Genomic DNA, 21,301 nt, shown 5'->3' with positions numbered 1-21,301 from the left:
TCAGCCTGACAGAGCTCGGCAGCCTCTCCCCAGGCGCGAGGCCTCACGGCTGTGACTAATGGTATGTTTTGACATCCCTGAAATACTCCAGCACTTCATTTCAGCCGCGGGGAGCAGGAAGGAAGGAGGGGACATGCTGGTGGGGAGCCGGCACCAGGAGGGAAGGGCAGGAAGAGCTTTTGCAAAAGCAACAGGCAGTGATAAATCAAAGCAGTAGAGAAGGGATGCAGGAGATGGCCAAGGGGTGGGTTGGAACCCGGAAACCACCCGGGAAGCCTGTCTGATCCGCTTCTCGCCTGTGCCTTCCCCTGGAGCTCTGCAGAGGTGCCATGCACCAGATGCATTTAATATATCCCCCTCCCCAATTGCACTGCTTGAGTGAGGACACAGGGATGCTCCACTAATTCCTAGTGAGCCTGCATCTGGTGGTGAGGGATGCAGGATTGCTTCGATCCCCTGCTCAAGCAACCAGGAGAAGGCAGTACCCCCCCAGCCTCCTCCAGCCCCCCACTTACGGCTCCCTCCAGCAGAGCCAGGAAGGTGACAGGCAGCAAACCCTGGGGAGGTTAATTAACAAGCATCTTCCCTGTGTTAAAACAGTCACCTCCGGCCCCAGGGGGGGCAGCGGAGACACAGCCGCAGCCTCTGGCTGGGGAGCAAAGAGCATCCCAGCCACCAGCCGAGCTGCTGGCCGCGACCATCTGCCAGCCAGCAGCACTGGGGAGAGGAGAAGCCAAAGCCATAGGGAGGATCTGGCTTTTTTCCTGACAGCTCTTCTCATCACCAGCTGCTCACATTGGGGTTCAGACAGTCCTGCTGCACCCCAGCAGGCTGGGGGAGAGAGAAGAGCAGATCACCTGGGTGGCCCTCCGGATCTCCATATGGGGTCCCCAGAGAGATAGAGGTAGAAAGTAGAACAGCCTTGGGGAAAACTGGCCCAAAGTGCAGGGAAGAGCAGAGGGATGGCTCAGTACACAGCCAGACTCACCCCAATCTAGCAAGCGGAGCTACCTTAGCACCAAGGCAGTGTCACCTCAGTGTCCACCCGTTCGTTTCAGCCATGAGCATCCTCAGTGGCATCCATGGATCAGCCCAACCACAGGATGTAGAAAGTCAGCAGAAACTCCAACTTCCATCACCAGGGTACAAATGTCAAGTTTTTTTGGGTCACTGTGAGGAAGGAGCCCAGTGGTAGCAGTAGCAGTGATGGGGTAGAGATGAGGGGATCGTTTTCTTTTCAGCTGTCACTAAAGTCATCAGTGTGGCTGTGAGTGATTCACACCAGTGTATGAAAAGCCTGTGACTCACGCAGGGGATGCAGTGGGTGGGTGCATTGACTCAATCACACCAGGGATGGGGCGCAGGGGGCTGCAGCCTCACACGGCCACAGGGACAGTCCTGTTTGCAGGGAGTCAGAGTCCCCACCAGCTAGGAGATTCCTCCCAACATGCTCAGATCACCAGTGCTCTCAGCAGCACAGGGAAACCCAAGGCAGACTCTGCACCTCAGTATCAGCCTGCCCAAAATAGGTGCCCAGGTGCAACAGGGATGGGCCACGCTCTCACTCAGCCTTTCACCAGGGAAAGATTTATACTGCCCCATGTGATGACAGAGGAGGAGGAAGCTCCCAGGGTTTCAAGGGATGCAAATGCATCCCAAACTACAGTGTACATTTTCCAGGCACTCCAAGACTGCCAAAGAGTGAGGAAACTCAGCCAGGCAGAAGCAGAGATCAGAAGGAACTTGATGCCAGGGGACAGCCTGTTGCCATAACCATCTCCTCTGCCTCCCAAACCTGTAGATGCACATCCAGGAGAATGCAGCCCTCCTGCCACACCTGCTCTGCGGCTCTGCCATGCCTGCCTGTGCCACTGGAGAGCCACACTGCAGAGAGACCCCCACACCTCAGTTGCCTGGCACCCCACTGTTGCCATGTGCCAGCAACACTGCACAAATATTTTGGGGAGAGGGAGCTGAAGGGAACCCCCAACCCCCCAAAAGACACTCCCACTTGGATGGCACTCGGTTTCCAATTATTCAACAGGTGACAACGATGCCCCAGCCTTGCCAAAGATGCCAGCACCAGCAGCCAAGGCTGCAAACATGTGTCTCATCTCTCTGACAGCACCTTCCGTAATGCTATGCCTCATCTGCCAAACAGCCCTGGTCGTGGATCCGGACCAGCCAAGAGTGTCACCACATCCCACGGCATCCTGAGTCCAGACCTCTCCATCTGCAGCACGGACCCAGCCTGGCCTGGCATCAGCATTGAAAGCAGAATGAGATCACCCACTCAAGCGGATGCGGCCCATGGGGGAAAGCAGGGTGGTCCAGGGTACAAGTAGCACTTGTGTGTTCAGGATCATAGGGCAGAGTCACCCCTGGAATCCCTCCAGCCGTGCAGAGAGACAGCAGGAGCCCAAGCACCGAAACACACACTGTGCAACGCAAGAGCAGCTGGGAGAGCTGCAGGAATAAGGCAAACAAACCCCGATTTTGGAGACCACTCATTCATCACTGCCATCAGCAACACCCGGGCAGTGACCAAACTTAGGAGCAGCACGCAGACCCACAGAAAGTGGAGACAACACAAAACATGGGGTGCCTGGGGCAGGCAGGGGAGGCTGCTGGGGGCACCCACGCTGTCTGCACACTCCCGAGGAAGAGCAGAGACCCTGCGAATTCGGGAAGCTGTGGGCTTGCAGAGGCGGACTGGAGCTGCACCAGCTCATCACCTGCACCCCAGCAAGGGCTCTCCAGGGCACTCAGAACTCTCGGGTGCCCAAAGCAGGGTGAGAAATGTGGGCTTACACCCCCAACTCACCTTTTGTTAACCCCCACCTCATGCAGGGCAGCCCCCCGACACAGACTGTCCCCCTTCACTCTCCCCCGAGGGCAGCGGGACGCTCAGCCCCACCAGCTGAGCCCGGCCCCGGAGCCGCAGCCCGGCCGCACCGCCCGGGGTCCCACCGGCTGCCCCCGGCCCCCCTTCCCCCGGCCGGAGAACCACCTTAAGCGAAGCGCCGGGACTCCCACCGCTCCTAGGCTACCTTAATAAAAACTTTGTCAGGGCAGAGCTGCTTTCCCCGCCACGGCCGAGCCTCAGCGCCGAGAAACCCTCGGGAAGGGGTAAAACGGGGAGTCGAGCTTCAAACTTGGGGTCCCCTCCCAAAGCGCAGCCCCATCCTCCCGTAGAAGGAGGGGAGCTCCCCGGCACACCCAGCCCACCTCTCTCCGCCGCTTGCCACCGGCTCCTTCCCCCGTTTTCCTTCCCCGAGGCGAAGGCGCAACGTGCGCCCGGGGCTCGGCGCATCCCCGGCGGGCAGGAGGAGACAAAAGCCGTCGGAGAAGGGAGGGGAGACCGAATGGCTCAAAGAGAGGAGGAGGATGGAGACAGCCCCAACTGGCGGGGACTGCCGTCTCCAACAGGTAGCAGCGAGTGGGGGGCTGGGGGGGGAAACACACACACGATGTCCCCACGGCGACAGGGTTTGTCTACTTTGGGAGAAGGGGTGGCAGGTCCTCAGGGCCACCACCGCCGCCGGCCACCGCTTACCTGGCAATAAAGGCATGGCTCCGGCAGGAGAGCTGGGCGAGGTCGGGATATTATTCCACAGACATTATTTCGAATAGAAAGGGAGAAAAAGAGCCGGGGGGAGGGAGGGGAGCGAGGGAGGGAGAGACAGGAGGAGCAGGGAAGGGAGGAACGCGAGAGGAAAGGGGGAGGGGGGATAAAACGAAATACAAAAAAAAAAAAAAGGAGAAAATAGAGACAGTTAAAATCTGTCTCCTGCCTACACAGTGGAAAAGAAATTTCTGACAATCGGAGAAAAGGAAACTCGCACATATACCAGAGGGGGCAGACGGGGGCTAACAAAGGAGGGAAAGAGCCAAGCTCCGCCAAAACAGAGCAGGAACCGTCCAGGCAACCCCCCTTGCACACACATACACCCTCCCCGCTTGCACACACACATACCGCTGGCAATAAGAACAGGTTGCACAACCGAGCAAACAGCCGCGTTTCTGCCCACCCCGGGACCAGCCGCCTGCCCAGCAGCAGCACCCAGAAACCTGCACCCCAGCTCCTTCGTTTGATTTTACTATCTTGGTCCCACGCTGGGGACTGCTGGAGAAGGACCCCCACATTGCCCTGCAGCCAGTGTTGGTGCTCCCCAAGCCCAGTTTAGCAGCCCAGGTCTCCCCCTTTTTGCATACACCTTGCTCCTGGGTCACAGTTCCACAGCTCTTCCCACATGAAAGCAAGCACAAGACTTCCAACCACCACATATCCACACAAAAATATAACTCTGTGCTCCCTACCCTTCTCCAGTACAAGACCTCCCCTTACCAGCACCCAAAGCATGGGCAGCTGTGGGGAGGAGAGACATGGAGGGACATGATCCTCCATATCAGCCAGAGATTTACCCCACAGCATCCAAGGCCTCTTCTTAAATCATGTTTGCAAAAGTGCATCCCCACTTCTCCTACCTGGGCTTCATTTTGCCTTCCTGGGCAGCACCCAGGGACAACTGGACCTGAAGGTACAGGGTAGAAGAGCTGGAGGTGACACAGGTTCTCTGTGTTTCAGTCAAGGAGACCCACAGCACTGCCACAGCTGCCCAGCAATGCTGCCAAGGGGCTGCTGGACTAAAGTAGCACACAGCTCTTTTTATATTCTACCTTAGCATGATACAGCTCAGCACAAGCCCAGCTGGTTTGCACAGAAGTCCCCAAAAATCTGGCTTTTCTGAGACACAGCCCACTGCAGCCTCAAGCAGGGGGTTGTGTGAGTGGGCAAGATGCCCTGACAACCCAGTGCTCCTCCAGGTCTTCCCTTTCCTTCCACCACACTGGAAAGCATCCCAGCAAATCTGTGCCACTTGGCAGTGCCCAGAAGCATCGTGAACTTCAGAAGCTTCCAGGACTGGGCACCAGCAGGGTTGCTAACACTGTCCCAAAGCTGTCCCTGTCCTCATGCTTGCCATGAGTCCCAGCACATGCTGCCCCATGGCACACAGCCCCTACCTCAGCACATACTCAGCCCTGTGGGGCAGCTACAAATAGCACTGTGGGCACACATCACCCCAGAGAGCCAGGGCAGCAGACTCTTTGGGAGAAGGTTGTGTTACTTTTGCTTGGCAAAGACACTACACTGCTCTGCAATGCTTTACTGGCATCTCCAGGGCTGGGGAAGCAGCAGAACCAGGCTCCCAGCCACCTCCTCCACTTGTGCCACCCAGCCTGTGTACTGTCTCTTTAAAACCTTCATCCCTAAGTCTGAACGAAGCTAAAGGAAGAAAATCCTGGAGACAAGTGCTTCATTTAAACATCTCTTTCAGCACTCAAGTTCATTCACACTCTCTGAGTGTGTTCCTGCCCCAGCATCTCTGGGAAGAGGCACAGGGAAAACCTGCAAGTACTCATCTTCTTTGGGATGCATACAAATCCCTCAACCAACTGCCAGGATGCTGCACACCAAAATCCCAAATCCAGCCCAACCAAGGCCATTCTGGCACGTGCGGAAGGGAAAAGACACTGCCAGAGGGCCAACACATCAGAAACCCCGTTCTTCACCATGTCTCCTATATTATTGCTACAAGCTGGCATTGGTAGGGATGCAAATGCTCCCTTTAACGCTACACCTTTCTGCCCCCCACAAGAAGCAGTTTTAACACCATCTGACACACAGCCCTGCATGCACCATGCCCCCAAATCCTGCCCTGCACATCCTCCCTGCAACTCAGATGATCCCAGCACAGCAGCTAGCACGAACACACCGAGACAGCTTTCTCAGTGACAAGCCCAGGGTCTTTATTTGAATTTTATATATATATATATATATATATATATATATATATATTTATATACACACACACACACACAGTTACTCAGGGACTGGTGATGCCTTGGATTCAGATGTCTCCATGGTTACCTGCTCGTGGTGGGAGCTGGGGGTAATTGAACTCTGAGGGTTCATTCATCACCCGTCTCCATCATCTTCCATCCCCTCAGCTCCGCACAGCCCTTCTGCATTCCCTGGTAAGCGCCAAGGCACAGCAGCTCCCAGTTAGTGCAGCGAGGGGGAGGAGAAGCAAGGCTCTCCCCGAGAACTCATTTCGTGCATAATTCTGCCAGCCCCACAGATGCTTAGACACAAATGCAGATCAGCTTCCCCATCCCGAAAGAAAAGACAAATCCTGATCAGCACCGAGACAAAGCGGAGCATCTCCTCCCACCACCCAGCTAGACAGGAATGAAATACCGAGCGACGGCGTCAGGAGTGGTGCCCACATCCCAGCACCGAGCTGCTGTCATCCGGGGGGAGCGAGCAGCAGAGGCAGCAGCACCCACTCACAGGTGGGTCTCCCCATGAGCTTTGCTCACTCACAGGAGCTTCCCTTGGTTGTGCAAAGGCAAGGCAAGCACGCAGGGTGCGGATTTGCAGCCCCAGGTGCTGGCTGGAAAGAACCAAAAAAAGATGCAGAGTTGCAAAGTCCAGCTAAGCAGAAATGAGCATCTTTTATACCCTGGAATATCCAACTTTGCTCAATCCTGAGGTTCATGGCAGCACCCAGAGACACCCAAGCCCATCACCCAAACCCAGCACCATTTTATTTGCAGACATTACCTGGACTTGATCTATTTTCATTGTTCTCATCCTACCTTCTTATTCCCATATAGCAGCACTGTGTAGAGTAACCCTGAGGAACTATGGCTATTTAATATTGCTTTCCTTCCCCACAGAACAAAAGCCTAACTAGTTTTTCTCCTCCTCTTCCCCACAGGTACAACCAAAACCACTTCAGATGTGAACTAATCGGAGACAGTTCAGAGGGCAGCAAAGAGAGAGCACAAAGGGCAGCAAAACACAACCTGTTGAAAAATAACAACAACAAAAAAAGCCCAAAAGAGCTGGTTTGTCTAGACTGGAAATCAGAAGGCAGAAGAGACATGAGAGTCTTCAATTATGTAAAAGGTTGTGGGAAATAAATTGTGCTGCAATCCCGCAGGGAACAGGACAAGAAGAAATGGGCTGTAAATTATAAAGTAGACATCAAGAAAAAGAAAACTTAGTACCAAAGATTATTTAAGCTTCAGGATAGACATCTGGGGAGTTGCTAGGATTTAAGAGCAGATCAGACAAACCCCAACATGGAATGAGCTGAGTAAGGCAGCTCCCATTCTAAGACAGGGGAAGGGTTTGAAGCCCCTTGCAAGATATGCTCCTTCCCCCCCCCCCCTTTTTTTTTTTTCCAAGTAGTCAGTGGCTGGTTCGAGGTAGATTTACACTGATTCCTACCAAGCATGAGGGGACCAGCAGCTATTTGGGGGGTGGTACAGACCACCCAGGATTTCTTCCTTCACCTACTGCAATGCCCACAGTGCCTGCAAGAGAGAGCCCAGCTTCTGTCCCACATTTATCCATCTGTCCTCTGCTTAGGACCCACAACACATCAGAAACCACCATGCAGATACCAACTCCCCTCCCATGGAAGCTGCAGCTGGCAGATCTCCTGGCAGGAGGACATCACCCACCCCCTGCATCCCAGGGGACATTAATGGTGTGGTACCACCCTGCTCTCTCCTGGGCCATCCCTACCTGTAGAGCTGATTAGTCTAATTTGGGTCCAAAAGTCCAGTTCCTTGTTTTCCTAGACACACACCTCATTTATTGAGTTTCATGCTCATCGCTTTCAAGTTGACCTGCATATTTTTCTACCAAATATGCACACATGTATTTTAAACACAGCTTAAGAGACAAGAGGACACGAAGCACAGGTCAGCTGAAGACATCTTTAAAAACAATGGAGCAGTGTGTATTTAGCCCTTCCAGTGGCTGTCCTCAGCTGGGATGCAGACTTTGCTAAATACACACGTGTATTTTAAACAAGGGCAGTTGTCTGCTGGTCCCATCAAGTACTGAGAACTGGAGAGACCCATCAGAAGGCCAACAGACCTCCACTGTGAGCAAGTTCTGCTCTCCTGGAGAGAGGAGGCTGCAATTGCCATAGGGAAGAGGAGTTGGGTGAGGGTCACTGCATGACTTCTATGGTTGGTAAACTCACAGAAACCTGTGAAACTGCCTCAGAGAGGGGGAAAAAGTAAAATAAATGCACCTTCTAGTAAATGCCAAATGCTATCCCTGATGCCTTCATTAAGGTTTACTCCCCAGTGCCTGCATATGCCAAAATACACAGTTCTGTTTAACAGGAAAGCCCATAAAACTTGAAACATCTTTAATGGTATTTACACTCTCTCAACAATATGAGCACGGTAACAAGGCCTGAAAGAGGAAGAAATGGATTAAGTCTTAGCGTGTTTATGTAAAGTGAGACTAAACTTGCCCAAAGTAGAAACTTTTCCAAAACAAAACAATCCTCCCTGGAAAATGCTTTTCAGTAACAGAAACTTCACAAAGATAAATAACAGAGTGCAGTGGGGGGCAGGTGAAAGCATGGACCTCTTCGTTTTTGGGACCACACTTCTGGCCAGCTGAATCGCAAGGAAGCTGCGCTCTGAAGAGGATACTCAAGAAACACTAAATTTGTCTTCTGGTTGAAAAAAAAAACACAACACAAAACTCATTCACCCATCAGCTATTGCAAACTGCAAGAAAAAATAGCAGCAAATTCCCCCCACACCAGATGCTGTGGATAATTTTTGTCAGTTAGGTTAATGAGCAGAAAGGCAGTGGTCCCAACCTGTCATTGGGAAAGCTGAGCCCGCAGAGGAGATGCCTTTGCCCTGCTGCTGCTCCACCTCAGACCCTGAGTTTATATTCTGGTTATAAACCAAGTGCCACTCTCAATTTCCAAACTCCTGTCTTTTAACTGAAACATTTTCCTGGCACTTGTTCTGCTTCAGTACCCAGGGTATAACTATGCCTCTTGTGTTTAAAATGTATCTGCCATCTGGAAAGCACAGAGAGACCCCAACCCTTGGTTTGCTCTTCTCCAACTGCAGGCGCCTGGATTTAAGCACATGAACATTTTATCCATTTCACCCCCACTTTACTCACATCTGAGTTATTTGACTAAAGTCTGAGCTATTTCTCAGGGTCTGTCTCACAGCCCAGTCAACACGGAGGGAATCTGTGCCAAAAACCCATTTCTTTCTGATCTGATTGTTTGTTTTCTTGCCTTTCCAGTTTGGGATTTTTGACAGGAAGCCATGCGAAACCAACTGCTCATTGTTTACTGGGAAGCCTGTGGCTGCGTTTTAGTCATTTCAATCGCAAAAAAAGACCCGAGGATCCGAAGGAAAAATCAATTAACTCCTTGCAATAGCCTGTTGTTCTGCAAAGCCCTTTGGTGTCTGCACATGGCAGGAAAAACAACCCAAACAAGTGCTGTGGGGTGTCAGTGCTGCACCAGACCAAAGATGCTGCCCGGTTACCTCTTCACCTACTCCCACAGCTTGTACCTACAGCAAGGTGACTCCCCAGACCCATCCCTGCTCTGTATCCAAAAGCTGCAGCTGGATCCAGTGTGTTTGGAGAGAGGACAGAATCCCCAGGGCAGGCAGTCCAGTGGCACTGCTCTCAACTTCAGCATCTGGACTGGTTACCCACTTTGAGGTCTGCTAATATAATTCCTATTCAAGCCAAGCATAACTCGTAAATCATCACTTTGAAGTATTATCTTTGTAATGTAATGAGCAACACCAAGTTAGCTCATTATGGCCCATTTTCTGACCACCTGTTGACTGACACCTTCAAGTCCGTGGGCAAGACAAGACTCAGCCATTCAATGTTTCTTCAACCAAGTTCAGATGTTGAGAGGCTGACATGCTCCAGTCACCTGGTGCACAAGGCAAGCATTGCAATCCTCACTGTTCTCGAAACTGGCATAGTGTCAACCACCACTACCAGAAGCCCTCAGCCAGTCCTGCTGAAATTCTTGACTTAACATTGTATGTACTTGCACTCATAAAACAGCAGATGAAGGGGGATTCAGTATCTTCTTCAGTTGCAGTAAGCAGCAAGTTTGGCATAATCTGCTACAAATTAAACCTGGGTTTAGCTCAAAAAAAAAAAAAGTCAATGATGAACAGTTCTGCCTTCTCTGAACTAAGTTTGTAGGGTAGCAGAGGATGAACAGGATGTTTGGGGGCTGGGGTAACATCCACCCCATAGCAAGAGCAGGATGGAGGATGCTGCAAGTTGCCCAATCTGCCTTTATCCCTCCCATTTTTTTTCTGTCCCTAGCCTGTGCAGAAGCAGCAGTTGGGCACAGGCTGATCTTCACCCCAACTTCCAGACCAGGGAACTACATGAAACTCAAAAGCCACACGATATCCCTGTCCCAAATACACCCAGCCAAGCACTTAATGTGCCCAGCCTACTCATTGGGGATGTCCTGGGGGCTGATCCTGCCCATGCTGGCAGCCAGCACTCCCCAGGGTTGCTCAGGCTGTGAGGCACAGCTCCAACACTCAACAAACAACAATATTAGTGAAATAACATCTAAACAGAGCCAAACAAGATCCTCCTGCCAGCAGGCAGGAAGGACATATCGCTGCAGGAAGCACCCAGAGACACATACAAGCAACAGGGAAAGAGCTTTAACGCTGACTAGGTTTATTCAGCATATCTCTCCTCCTGATGCAGCTCATATCTAATCCCAGTCACCGAGCAGTCTCTTCTCCACACTGAACAGACCTTTTCTCTCTGCATCGCACTCCTGGTGGGACAGTCAAGGCTTCTGGGGATGTACATTCCCATATTACCTCTTGGAAAGGTATCTTACAAAGTCTCCGCTATATCCCTACTCCTGTCAGAAGGAAATTAGTATTTTAGCCCCAAAGACCTCAATTTTAGGCAAATCATATGCAGTCTCCATGAATGCAAATCCTGTGTGCCATCTCTGTGCTAAGCAGGGTGCTGGAGCAGGGGGTGGGTTTGATCACCCAGGCAGGAGCAGGAGGGGAGCAATGGGCAAGGAGATGCACAGCCATAGCCGTCAGTCCTAGTGCTCCCATCTAATCCCCAGGTTGCTCACATTAAACTGGCATATACCCCAAACCACAGCTATTATACATCCCTCTCATCCTTCTGCTTGCTGGAGCAGCATTGTAATCTGTAATGTTAAAGCATTACAGAAGCAGCTGTACTTATGAAAGCTGGGATCTCCAAGCCAGCTCTTATCAGATTTAATACAGCTCTCCCAGTATGCCTGTCAGTAGAAATGAGGGGGCTTTGAGGAACTTTATATCCAGATCATTCTGCTAAATCCAGAGAAAGATAGTAACCCCTGGGAAAAAACATTAGCCTGCAGCTGTAATGGCACATAGGCACCATAGTTTTCCCCAGCTAGCAGCCAGTATGCCAGGCCAGGTCCCAGTGGCCAGCAGGATACCAGGCTGTGCTATTGGAGCAGCCCAGGGCCAACTGGGACTTCCTAGGAGGGGTGGAAAGCCTGCTGCCCCAGCCAGGGTATCAGCAGGGCACAAGGTAACAGATATACTATCTGCTTTCACCTGGCTAAATGATATGGAAAAGTGCAGGAGCATGCTGCTTCCAGCCATGGACAAGCAGATGGGCAATGGCCAAGTTTGTTCATGGGCGCTGAACACCACCCAGGCAGAACTAACATATACATGCTACTCTAGGACAAGGCTGGTGTGATGAAGTCCACCTTTAAAGATTATTGTGCTTAGGGGGCATCTGCAGTCCCAAAACTACATGTAGAATTAAGATTTTAAGAGGGTGAGGGAGATACAGAAATGATGGGTGCCTACAGGTATCAGCTTTGAGCACAGGCTGTTACCCAGCTGACAGGCACTAGGAGTTACTGCATTGTTTTTAAAATGTAGACATACAGACCTGGATTGAGCAATGGAACAAGGGGAAAATTAATTTGCTCTCTAGAGCTCAGCCCAGATGGGTCCCTCAGCTCTCACCTCCCTTTCCTGCCTTCCCCACATCACCCAGGCTGGACTCACCCCAGCAGAAAGCTGCTCCATATTTCCCTGGCGTCTCCCCTTAGAGGAGATACCCAGGGCTGCCTGCACCACTTCATATGGAAACAGCACTCCCATGGGTAAAGAGGGTATGGGGAGGGAAAAGCTGAGAGCCAAAGAAACAGTAGGAAACACACATCAGACTCAGCTGTCACACACACAAAAAAGAAAATAATAAAAAGGGAAGAGCTGATGGATTTGCTCGGAGGAACGCAGTGAGAAGCTTCAGCTTTTAATCCCAGGATTTCAGAAGATTGAGCCAGTTTGCTCCGCTGCCTGTTTCTCCCCCCACACGTTCCCTTGCAGCTCAGATTTGGGCAGTTGCAGCTGAAGGCAGCAAGGAGCTGAGGAAACTGTTGCTGGGAAACTGCTCAAACACCCTGGCGAGACCAGGCACCTCCGAACATGGGGCTGCTGGTACCGAGCAGCGCAGGCTGGCACCAGCGACAGCAGCTCAGCTAGCCCATCGCTCCCTGTATTCGGAAAGATCATCCACTTAATCCCAACCCAGATAATTGCAAAATAAATCCTTATTTAGGATGGGCCATACGATGCTGATGCTAAGCAGAACAGCATGTCTGCTTAGCAAACAAGAATTGATATCATGGCTCACTGGATCCCATTAAAGGTTTCGCTGTGCTCACATGGAGGTGGCTTCCCTTCAAACTGGGTTGTGTTTGCCTCCCCCTGAGCTGTGAGAGCCTGGACCAGCTTCTCCTTCCCAGTTGTTCTCCAGGGTGGAAGGATGTGCTGGATGCAGGGCTCAGCAACGAGCCCTGCCCTTGGGGACAGCATGGCTCATTGCCACCAGCAGCCTCAGTACCATCACTCATGCTATAGAACAGACAGAACTGTTACCTTATAAGTGCTTACATTTTTGCTACCCGCCCCAGGAACATGTTAGAGCCTGTAAAAAGTTTTGCTCTTCCATGTGACTGTGCATTCCCTACCTGCACTGCAGCCCTTGGGGATTTTGCTTTGCAAAGCCCCAGTCTTGCAGAGTACCCAGGCTAAGCACAAAAGGGTGTTTAGGAGGCAGATATAGGCTCCTTTAAAAGGAAATACTGTTTCCTACATAATAAAAAACCCTCTTCTTGCACTGTCTTAATGAATACACTATACTAGACTTGTTTTGCACAAGACTGCTCAAACTTTCCATTTCATTGTAAGCTAACAACCACCTACTGTGAAATTGCTGAGCCCCACCAGCTCCAAGGTGTTAGAGCCACCCCTGGTAAGGACATTCCCAGGGCTCCAGCCCCACTTGAGCGGTCTATGTCCCCAAACCCCAGCAAAACCCATCTCCAGCCTGCTGCCACAGAAGGACCTATCTTGCTGTCTGCAGGATACAAATGCCGTTCATTTCTTGCCATCTCTGTTCAGTGGCAAACTACTTCAGCGCCAGCAGCAGAGGGTTAAACAAATGTTTGCCCCACAAGGTATTGCCTTGTGGGGGTGTTTTTTGAACTCCATCCATTTCCCCAGTGCCTGATACCAGTTATGAAGAGCACATCATGCACTTCTCTTGCTCTGAAGCCCACGCTCACATACCTGGGGTGCAGCTGCCCTCCTGCTGCCAGGCAACTTCCCAGCTACTCAGCCTGGCGAGACCTGAGATACAACTACCAGAGCTCCCAAACACAAACCTTTGAGATTTAGGCCAGCAGAAGACCGAGATGTTTGTCATGAGCCCAATAGATATGATGGAAAAAGCCAAGGATGGCCCCAAATGTAGCAGAAACATCCAGGGATGGAGAGCAATTTATATCAGAGCAACTTATGCCATGTCCCCCCAGGGAATCACTTTCCCTCTCCATTGCTCATTTCCTTAAAGAAATAAGGAGGAAAGCTCAGTGCAGCTCCTACTCCATTTCCCCACCCCATGGCCTGGTTTCCCTGCAGATGAAGGATGCTCATCATCCTCCTCACTGCAGGCAAAGCAGCAGCTGCACATGTGGGGCACTGATCTCAGCTGGGTCTCCGAACACCGCCGTGTAGCACAAATAAAAAGTGATAATAGGAACTGGAGGGTGAATTAAACATATTAATCACTTCCTCTCCTGGCTTTTCCTGCTCCTGTTATTTCTCTTATCCCCTCAGAAAAAGCCCAAGGAGAACATTCATTTCCTTTTTCTTCCCCGCTCTGCAATGAACACCAAGGGGGCTACTTTTCCTCTCCATATTTTCAACTGACAGCAACAGTGCTGTGTCGATGCTCCTGAGACCGTTTCTCCATCACATGGAGAAACGAACCCCTTTGGTGGCTTTAGCCCTCTTAGTTTCCACAAGGTAGCTATAGCCCCAAGCCAGACCTCTCCTGCTCATCTCTTATAGCCCATATGGCTCTAAACACAGCCTTTCAGCCCCATATGTTCCTGGAGGGTGGGTGCATGGGCACCCCAAGTCATTTTAGCATATCACAGCCCTCCCCGGATGAGGCTGCCACAAGCCCTTAGGGCCACCACACAGCCCACTGCTTTGGGAAAAATATCTTCCAAGCCCAAAAGGTGATTTCTCAACCCCAGCTCACTGCCAGGCTGGGACCAGGGCATGACCAGAGTGAAGAACAGCTTCTTCCGAGCCCTGAGGTGCCTCATTTACAGGGAAAGCCATGACTCTCCTGCTATCTCCTGCTCCGTGGGACTGATCCTGCCCACAGGATCTCCTGCCAAGCCAGCCTGTAATTATGACCAGCAGAGAGAAGTAGCCTGGCCAGCTCCCCTGGAGGGGTCTCATCCCCCCGCAATGGCACATGGCAGCATCATGCTCCCCTCCATTTACTGCAGCTACAATATTGACTGTTCCAGCATAGAGCTAATTACTCCCTGTGAGGAGATGCTGCCAGAGCAACGAGCCAAGCGGGACACCCCAAAGCAGCAGAAAGCCTAGCAAGCACAGACAGTGAAAGGACATTGTGCTACCGCTGAAAGGCAGATGGATGCAGCCATCACCACCCGAAATCCCATTAAAAGCCTCTGCCCACAGACTGAAGATGAAGTACAGTGGGGGGAGGCTCTGGCACCAGCTGTTTTGGGACTCCCAGGCTGTCCCTCCTCGCTCCCCTGCAAATGGAAGGAGCACAGAGCAAGCAGAGCTTACAAAAGCTCTAGGCTCTGTTTGCAACATGGAGCATTAAGGTTACAAAGCCCTTTTGGGGACCAAGACCACTCCAAGGTTGTAGAAGCCTAGGAAAGACCAACCCCTTCTCATCTCAACAGCAGATACTGCCTCAGGTACCCCCAGGACCACATTTCTGATCTGTCTAGGGGTCTTTAGTGCAAACCTAGGAGGGAAGTGAAGGTTTGTGATGGCAAATGAAGCTGCATTTCTCTGCCCAAGCATCTCCTAGGGATGAGCCACCAGACAAAGCTCCCTCCCATTGATGGTGCTGCTGAGGGAGATAAAGCTCTGAGCTGCAGTTTGCTCAGGTCCAGCATTTCAGATCACTTTGATGCATCTGGGAACGCAAGGATTCCAATGCTAGGAGCACTCCAAAGTGCAACTCAGTGTTTCCATACTGAATAATCACTTTTCATCTGCTATCTGAGACAGCCGAGTGCTGAAGCGCTGACATTTTCTAATGGAGAAAAACTGTTTTGTCAGCTCAAAAGCAGCAAAATGGATGCAACCTGAACTTTCATCCACCTCCCCTAAATATGTGCTCCCCCCAGTTCCTCCCATACCCATCATGAGGCAGTCTGCAGCCTTCCCATGCCACACATACCAAGCAAAATAATTTGTGCCCTGCTCCATAGACACCTATGTCCCCAAAAAAGTCCAGTTTCTCAGTTACAAAGGGGGTTCACACCACGGCATGAGAAGATCATGTCATAGCAGGCGTCACCTCCACCTTTAAGAGACATCCAAATAACTGCAGAACAGTTTTGTTACAGCAACAAAGGCAAATTTAATCATGAAAGCAGGATTTTACAGGCCCTTAGGAGAACCCACAACAGACATACACCAGAAAGCCTTCTCCATTGGAACTGTTTCTTCAAGCTACAGATAGTTTACAGCAAGAATCCCAAGAAAAACAGAATATTGCAATTTATCTTAATTTGTCAAATGCTTCAGCCCAAAACTCCTTCAACAAGACGTTAAGAAAACCAAATCAGCAGCCTCCTAAGCCATAAAGTGAATTGATCCATCAGAAACCAATGAGGACCTCCAGTACAAAAGAAAAATAAGTGACAGATATTCATCACACCCAAAATTCAGCACTAGGGACCAGCCCAAGCATGTGGTGGCATTAAGAGCCCAGAGATGCTGTGGTGGGATCAGCTCCAGCATGGCTCAACTGGTGCTGGGGGAAGCCCCAGCTTTAGGTAGGATTGGCACACCGCTCGTCCCAGCTCCATGGGGGACATGCAAGGAGAGGACCATGGCATCAGACCAACAGGTGACCACAGAGCTCCCAGCCATGGTGAGACAGAAGAGCAGGGAAATGGGAGCCAGCAATAGCACGATGAGAGGTAGGGAGCTCAGAGTGGTTCTGCTGTCTCCATTGTAACAAAAGCCGATGAAAACAACAGCCCTGAATTCATACCAAAGCACAATGAGTTCGGAACAATAGACAGATCTTCTCTTTTGTTTTTTAGATAATATGCAATTAACCTGTGGAACTCATCAGCGCACAGCTAATTGAGAGCAGAGACGCAATGGAGCTGCAAACAAAGCAACAGCCACATGTAGAGTGAAGAACATCCATGCTGTCCGGGGCTGGAAGAGACATCCCCCAGGGTGGTCTGGTCTGCTCTGCTGGCTTTCACAGGGGTGTCCACCAGGGAGCTGCTGCCCAGGGGCTCACGTCCTGGGTGCTATTGTCAAAACAGAGGGGAACCAAGGAGAAGTAGCAACCCTTTTGTGTTCCAATAGCCGCACCTGAGGTCACGAGTCACCCCAAGAGCAGGGCTGTGGGCCCAGGAGTCACACAGGGACAAACTTCAGAGCAGGGTCCCTCCCACCCACAGAAGATCATGATATCTACCTCCAGCACATGGGCCACTCTGCAATCCTGCTCATTATTTCCACCTTTCTTTATACCTACACTTATTTTGAGGCCATTTCCACTACCTTGCAGTGCAAGTGGACCTTATTGTACCTGTGGCAGGAGGTCTGCAGCCTAAAATGGCCAGAACCTCCCAGGTAAGCAGCCTACTCTCAGTGCATTGCATTCCCAGCTCAACACCAGTGTTCCCAGTGCATGGTGTGTGACTTCTCTCACCCTGAGACATCGTGCCGAGCACAGGGCTGCTCTCCAGAGAACTGGTGGGGCTGGGATGCCACCCCAGCAAGTACTTGGACAGAATCCCTGAATATCCACATGCCAAAAAAAAAAAAATCAGGAAAATAGTCCCTAAAATTGCCCCCATGGAGCAATTTGGTTCCTGCTCCAGCTGTTTTCTGCTCACAGCTGGGGGGTGCAGAGGGAGGGAGGAAAATTGCTAAATCCAGCTTTTCTTTGCAGGGCTGGGATAAGGGAGAGGGGAGTTGCCTTTCCAGGCTAAAACCTCCTGCTGCTGGCTTCTGTACCCATCTTGGAGAGCAAATAACAGTATCTTGAGAGCAGGGAGACATATTGCACAGGTTTCCTTCCCTCAGACCCATGTTTGGCAGAGCTGCTCAGCCCCCCTCAGCCACCCATTATTTCTAGGGGGAATCTTCAAACAAATCACAAAGCTGCCAGTGCTCCGCAGTCCTGAGGATCTCCACGAGCGGCCTGTCCCAGCTCAGACCCAGCGGAGGAGGAAGGCAGACCTGCCCAGATATTTTTTGGAGGGAGTCCCCAAGTTTGCCATGCAAGGCAGCGTCTGTCATCCCCAGCAGATGTGAAAAATGACTGCTCAAATTCACTGCAACCAATGCCAGCCAGGAGAAACCCTCAGCAAGAAAAATAGCCTTCTGTCTGCAAAACTAGTGGAGAGAAGGATTTGGCTCTCCCACGGCCTGGCACCGAGATGTGGCACATAGTGGGGATGGGCTAGTGACTCACTGCCTCTGAGAGCCCGCCTTGCCCTGCATCCCATCCTCTATATGCTTCAGAAAGGCATAAACCTCCTCTAATACACCTAATCACATCCTAATGTCATCACCAGGAGCCTTTAATCTGCATTTAGCTAATGAAAATGATGAGTTGCTTCTTATTTGCAGAATCAGCAAGATAGTCCCCAGCCTCCTCAGCCCGATGCGGGGCAATGCCCTCACCTCTGATGATCCCGCAGCTCTCAGAGCACAAAGACAAGCTCCTGTCAAGCCCCAAATCAATGCTAGCAGTGTGAGCAGAAAGCGGACCCGACATCCTCAGACCTAGAAGGGCAGCTGGACCATGCAGACCAAGCCTAACCCATCATCCCACCTCCTGCCACAGCCAGCAGGCTTGGAGAAGTGGATGAGAATGGGATAAGCACACAGAGCTGCTGCCCCAAAATGCTCTCCCAGGTTCAGCAGGGGGGTGTTTTTATTGAATAGCCCTCCATGGTCTTTTCGACCACATCTTGAGCTTATAGGGGTTTTTTTTAAAGCATTCACAGCACCCTGCCACAAGAAGTCTCCCTGACTGTCTACCTGGCCCCTGCTGCTTCCAGCTGAAGTACCACAGATCCCACAGAGCCCAAAACCAAGTAATTCCCACACACCCTCTCCGGGCCACCAGTGATTTTCTTCTTCTAGACAGCAGAGCAGTTAATGACACTAATGACCATCTCCCAGCTGCCTGGTGGCCCCAGGTGCCCCTGACACAGATGCAACCAGCTGTTCCTCAACACACCAAGTCCCTGGCAAACAGAAACCTCCCCAGGGAGCTGCAGAGCAGGACAAGAGCACTGAGGAGCCAGGAATGACAGCGGCTGGAAGAGGCTGTTTTACAGCTCGAGCAAGACAACAAGAAAATCATTAATTTCAGTCAACTCATTCCATGCCCATGAGGTTTTTATTTTCTTACTTTGGAGATGGCAGAGGGTAATTTATCACTCAGAGGAGGAGATGTTGCTGAACAATTAAAATAAATGCTGTGTCTGGATGCTCGCAGAGGGACAGGTGCCAAGGGGTGGGAGGGCGACAGGGTCTGGCAGAGAGAGGAGCAGGGAGACCCTGGAACAACTGGACTCCTGGATTGCAAAGGGACAGGTGTGAGAGCACAGTGCCAGGAGACAGCTTTGGGTACCAGGTGGTGGCTGCTGGTAGGACATCCCAGATGGCCACAGTGGGGAGAGCAGCACAAGGGTGCTCAGGCACATGGGGGACACTGTGTGGTGTGAGCATTCAGCCACAGGATCCTCCTGACCTCAAGTCCATCACAAGTGCCTGGCTGGAGGCCACTCTGAGTGTAAAAAAAAGGTTGAGAAGATGATGCCAAACAGACAGCAAACCCATGCTCCAGTGCTGGCAGAGCCTGCCCAGGAGATAATGGGGCTGTGTGCCTGTCCTCTGACCTGGTCCCACCTAGAGCTCAGCCTCTAACGACACTTCCAAGGATGGAGACACCAAGCCCATGGCACTGAGACCTTGCAACTCACTGCATACCTGGTGCAACCCCATCATGAGGATCCCCTTCCCAAGGGGAAAATGGTCTCCCAAACATCCCCTCACCCCAGATCCTCCCCCTGCATGGCCAGAAGCAGCTCAGAAGTGGGTTTTGGGCCAGGCTATGGGAGGTGAAGTTGAGCAGAGGTTGGGACTCCTTCATCCCAAGTGACCACGTGTGTGACAAGGCTCAGCGCCGCAAGAAAACCCTCGAGGAAATGATGAGTTCAGCTGTTGTGACATAATTAAGAGGAAGAAAAAAAAAATTAAAAAAGCCTGTGCAACAGACCGAAAAATTCCTTTTACGAGGGACCGGGGCCAGGAAGCGTCCCTGGGTCACCGCCAGCGCTGCCTGCCCACGGATGCCCAGCTCTCCAGCCTCCTCCGGAGCAGCTCACCCTGGGCAGGAGCCCCATCTGCCGGCTTGGCCATGGAGGAAACACATCGCAGATTCACAGGATGCGGGGACATGGCCAGGCACATGGCACCCAGGGGCTGCAGGACCCCCCAGCTCTGAGCAAAAACACCTGTGGTGGGTACAGGGGATGCTCCACTGGAGACAGAGCTCACAGACAACCCTGCTTCCCCTCCACAGCCCACCAGAAACCAGCCTTACCGGGCCCCCAAAGTCCTACTCACCTGCAAAAATCACCTGCTCTTGATCACTGTCACAGCCAGACCATGCATCACTTCACTTCTCTCACACGCAAACACACCCAGTCTTCACCAGTGATATTTATGACGGGGTGTAAGTCAGCCCCCAGAGCCACCCGTGGAGACCAGGGAACAAGCCCCTGCTGGCACCCGGCTCGAGGCCATGGCACGCAGCACACCAGCAGCCAAGGTGGGCTGCAGAAACCAAAAGGCTGCTGTCAGTTGAGCAAAAACACCAAATATTTACACAGCCTGCCGTCAGCCCCCAGGCAAGGAGGTGGCAACTGTACCACTTAAATGCAACTGGCATAACAATTTTTGTGTAACTAGAAGTACAAGAAAATTACTTAAACATACCCAGTGTGGGGAATTAAAGTCAGTCAGGACAAAGGGAATCTAGTGCTTGGGCAGTGCAAAGAAAAAAACCCACCTCCTGGGGATTCAATGGGTTTTCATAGACACAAGATATTGGTGCTCCCCAAGAAAAAGGGCACCCCTCAGTCACCACCATAACAGTGCCAGGACTGGGGTGGAAGATCATAAAGGGGGTTCTGGGTGGAAAATACACCCCTTACAGGGAGTAGAGGAGAGGAAAGGGGAGGCATTTGATGGCAGCAGGAGGCAATTACTTGTACTGGAATTAAATCAGGACTTGGTGCAGGCGTCACAAAGGAGTGATATGTGCAAGGCGACCATTAAGTGGTGCCTCCAAATAAAATGCAAAAAATCCTTTAGAGTTACTTGTTTGCTACTCCATGCACTTAAATGCTGTATACAGCCAGGCAAAGGACCCTGCTCTACAATCAGTGCCACATGCTACAGCAGTCACAGGACCCCAGCTTCAACAGCATGGCATGTGGGAAAGACCCCCCCGAACTCAGCACAGAACCCACCAGCCCCACACCCTGCACTTTACAGGATCAAGCACCTGAATTCCGCATCCTCAGTTGTAAGCAGGGCAGGAGATGCTCTTTCAATCTGACCATGCTCCGTGCCTTCAAGCATCAAGCAGAGCCAAGAGGGAACCCTGAGATGAGCAGGACAGCCCAGCACCCCACAGGCACTCCAGCTGGGAACTGAGAGCCATGGGTTGAGCTTAAATATAGGGTGTGGGTGGAAAACCCAGGTGAGGACATTTAGGACTATTGCCATCATCTAGCCAGCT

At 51.6% G+C, this 21,301-nt stretch overlaps 1 protein-coding gene across 11 annotated transcripts in view; it reads right to left on the bottom strand.

Moving 5' to 3' along the window:
• CACNA1E (calcium voltage-gated channel subunit alpha1 E) overlaps positions 1–21,301 on the bottom strand; it is a 171,241-nt gene that overhangs the window by 130,049 nt on the left and 19,891 nt on the right. For 4 of the 11 annotated variants that reach the window (XM_065842406.2, XM_065842407.2, XM_065842409.2 and 1 more), the window contains exon 1: positions 3,557–3,808. The exons of 1 other annotated variant lie outside the window; for it this stretch is intronic. The gene's annotated coding sequence lies outside the window, so the exon portion shown is untranslated. Of the gene's footprint in view, positions 1–3,228; positions 3,323–3,556; positions 3,812–21,301 lie in introns of those variants that run through there. 6 more of the 11 variants (XM_065842405.2, XM_071810005.1, XM_071810009.1 and 3 more) reach the window with 4 other exon arrangements.

The sequence above is a fragment of the Patagioenas fasciata genome, chromosome 6 (genome assembly GCF_037038585.1).
Source record: "Patagioenas fasciata isolate bPatFas1 chromosome 6, bPatFas1.hap1, whole genome shotgun sequence".
In the NCBI taxonomy this organism is placed as follows: Eukaryota; Metazoa; Chordata; class Aves; order Columbiformes; family Columbidae; genus Patagioenas; species Patagioenas fasciata.
This window is presented reverse-complemented; position numbering and strand designations above follow the sequence as displayed.